Raw genomic sequence first — 3,724 nt, 5'->3', positions numbered from 1 at the left:
TTCTAATTTTTCGAGTTTCACCTGTAGAAGCTATTCAACAACTTTGGGGGCAGGGAAAAGGAATACGATATTCAATAGATAGATGAGAAACTAGAAAAAGCAGGGAAAGTGGGGGATAAAAATGAGAAGCAAGAAGTTAGAAACAAAGAGGAGAAGAGTCTAATAATTAGAAGACAAATACATAACATAACTTTCTGTACCATAATGGTACAGAAAGAAGAGAGAAAAAACCCTTTAAATAACAAAAACAAAAGGAAGTTTTGTGGATGGATGTTCAAAAAATGCAGGAGAAAGAGGCAAAAGGTACCCAGAAGGGAAAGTTTAATAGACACAATTTTTTTTAAAAAAAGATACAAGATTCCAAGAGAGAGAGATAAAAGACTGACAAAAAATAAATAAATAAACAATGGAATTTTAGAAAGACAAAGAGATGGTGGATAATGAGAATAAAATGGGAAAACACCACAACCCCAATAAGTTTAGGTTAGGAGATGGTAATTTTAGACTAGACAAATTAACCGAAGTACCGTATATACTCGAGTATAAGCCGAGTTTTTCAGCCCACTTTTTGGGCTGAAAAAAGCCGGCTCGGCTTATACTCGAGTCTACAACTGGATCCGGCAGTGCTGTTGCCTGTTGGAGGAGGAGGGGATTCCTTCCTGCGAGACCCCGTCCAGAAAAATGCGGGGAGCGGCATTTGTGGGAACTCCGGCCGCTGCCCACCCATGGGGAGAGAGGGAAGAGCCCCGAGCGAGCCGCCTCGGTTTGGCAACCAAACCCATCCAGCCTTTTACCTCCCGTCCCCCCGCCCGCCCGCTCGCAGCCCCCTCCCCGGGCTGGCGCCAACTCCTCCCCGTGCCCGGCCTCCAGCCGAGGCAAGTCGGTGTCTCTTTAAGCTAGAGAGAGGAGGGGAGGGAAGGCAGGGACCAGCCGGATGACAATGGGCCGGAGCGGCTGAGTTGGAGCAAATTCCGCGGCGGAGGCGGCGTCCCAGCTCCAGCGGCTCCGAGGCGAGCGGCTTGGCCCTTCCGCTGGGCGCTCGGAGATGAAGGCTCGCTGGCGCTGAGTTGAGCGGCGAGCTTGCCGAGCGCGCGGCTCCGGGAAGCCCCCCTTCTCCTCCCTGCTGGAAGCCGAGCGAGCCCCGCCGCCCACGGACTCCCGCGGCCGCCCCAGGGCTCCGGGAGGCAGGACCCGGAGGCAGCCCAGCCCTGCCGCCGCCCCGCGCCCTCCACCCGCTGCGCGAGAGGGGACCCCGCTTTCCCCTTGCTGGATGCGTCCCTGGCGGAGCTGAGCCATGCGGCGGAGGCTCCCGCTCTGGTTCCGGAGCTTGCTGTGCCTCTGGCCAGTCCTGGTGGGACCCGCGGCAGGTAAGAGGTGCCGTCGAGCGCCTCGTACAATGATTTATGTATGAGGTTTAAGTGACTGAGACACACTCCTGGCTACGCAGCAATGTTATTTCTGACTTAGTATACTATGAAATCCCCCAAATCCTCCCCACTCCAGGGGAAGGATACTATGAAATCCCCCAAATCCTCCCCACTCCAGGGGTAGGATACTATGAAATCCCCCAAATCCTCCCCACTCCAGGGGTAGGATACTATGAAATCCACATTCCCTCCCCACTACAGGGGTAGGATACTATGAAATCCCCCAAATCCTCCCCACTCCAGGGGAAGGATACTATGAAATCCCCCAAATCCTCCCCACTCCAGGGGAAGGATACTATGAAATCCCCCAAATCCTCCCCACTCCAGGGGTAGGATACTATGAAATCCCCCAAATCCTCCCCACTCCAGGGGTAGGATACTACGAAATCCCCCAAATCCTCCCCACTCCAGGGGTAGGATACTATGAAATCCACATTCCCTCCCCACTACAGGGGTAGGATACTATGAAATCCCCCAAATCCTCCCCACTCCAGGGGAAGGATACTATGAAATCCCCCAAATCCTCCCCACTCCAGGGGAAGGATACTATGAAATCCCCCAAATCCTCCCCACTCCAGGGGTAGGATACTATGAAATCCCCCAAATCCTCCCCACTCCAGGGGAAGGATACTATGAAATCCACATTTCCTCCCCACTCCAGGGGAGGAAATAAATATTCAAAAACATTATTGGTATCTATTTTTATTTTTGAAATTTACCGGTAGCTGCTGCATTTCCCACCGTAGGCTTATACTCGAGTCAATAACTTTTCCAGCTTTTTGGGGTAAAATTAGGTGCCTCGGCTTATATTCGGGTCGGCTTATACTCGAGTATATACGGTACTAATATTAACAGTGTGTTAAAAGATATTGTGAATTTAAAATATTAATGATTAGAAATGGTGGGGACCTTAAGATACAAGTAGATATAGTGTATACCGATTTTAATGAAAATTAGCAGTACTTTTGATCAGTGACATCATCAAACAAATCCACGTGCTGATTACGTCACCAGATCATACCCCTAAGCGGAAGTGACGTGCTCAGCTCCCAACCTCCTCTATGATGTGCATAGCCCTCCTCCCCAGATGTGATGTGCATAATTGACCCCATGTGGTGCAGGACTCACAAGGTCATAACCCTAACTGGATATGTTGTATTGGCCTGAGCCCATCATGATAAGCACGAGTAGCCCTAACAGACAAGGGGTGGTGCAAGATCCTAGGCCTATTTTTTCAGATAAGATGTGTTGAACCTAACCCCATCAAGAAAGATGCCAAGCCTCTGGGTACATGATTAGCTTAACCCTAGACTAATTCTATGGACATTCAAGGGGGAGGGGGTTGTGAAATAAAAAAAGTTTTTTTATTTCTAATCATTCTAGCCTAATGATGGTTTTAATTTTTGTGGAGTTTTAAAATCAATACCTCATAAGCTTGAGGGGGGAGCACCTAGGGCCTGCATTTAACTCACCTTTTTTTCTAAAAAATATTTATTTCTAGGCAATGATGGTTTTAATTTTTGTGGAGACAGGACCTGCATTTAACCCACCTTTTTTTCTAACCTGTATTTATTTCTAGGCAGTTTTACAAACATATCCTCGAAGGCAAGGGAAAAAACACAGCCCCTTTTAAACCCCGCAGCTGGTTTTTAACCTTTGTAAAATCTAAAGACACAATTGCACCCTCAAATCCTCATATAACTGTTCACAAGAGGCAAGCAGCCAGGCAGCATGTAGGGGTTAAGCCTTGTTCAGGCAGGCCTGGGACATGCCTGGGCATGTCATACACACACACACACCCCTTGTGATTCTGGGCATGCGCAAGAGGCATGCCAAGAACATGGCTGGGCATGTCATACCCCCTGTGATTCTGGGCATGTGCAAGGCTCAAGGACTTGTCATTACAAGAGCTGGGTAGTTTGTGTAGGTAGTCCTTAATTCCAGCAGTCTCTTGAAGAATTAGTCTAGAGTTAAGCTAATCATGTACCCAGAGGCTTATCTGAAAAAATAGGGCTAGGGCTAGGCTCTTGTGCCACCCCTTATCTGTTAGTGCTATTCATGCTTATCATGATGGGCTTAGGCCATTACAACATATACGGTTAGGGTTATGATCTTTTGAATCCTGCACCACGTGGGGTCAATTATGTACATCATATCTGGGGAGGAGGGCTATGCACATCATATCCGGAGGGTTCGGGGCTGAGCACATCACTTCCATTTAGAGGCATGATCTGGTGACATAATCAGCACGTGGGTTCGTTTACTTTGATGATGTTATTGATCAAAAGTACTAATAA

Source organism: Thamnophis sirtalis, unplaced genomic scaffold (genome assembly GCF_051295495.1).
Source record: "Thamnophis sirtalis isolate CommonGarterSnake01/CBP01778 unplaced genomic scaffold, rThaSir2_p1.2 scaffold_1, whole genome shotgun sequence".
Taxonomy (NCBI): domain Eukaryota; kingdom Metazoa; phylum Chordata; class Lepidosauria; order Squamata; family Natricidae; genus Thamnophis; species Thamnophis sirtalis.
This window is presented reverse-complemented; position numbering follows the sequence as displayed.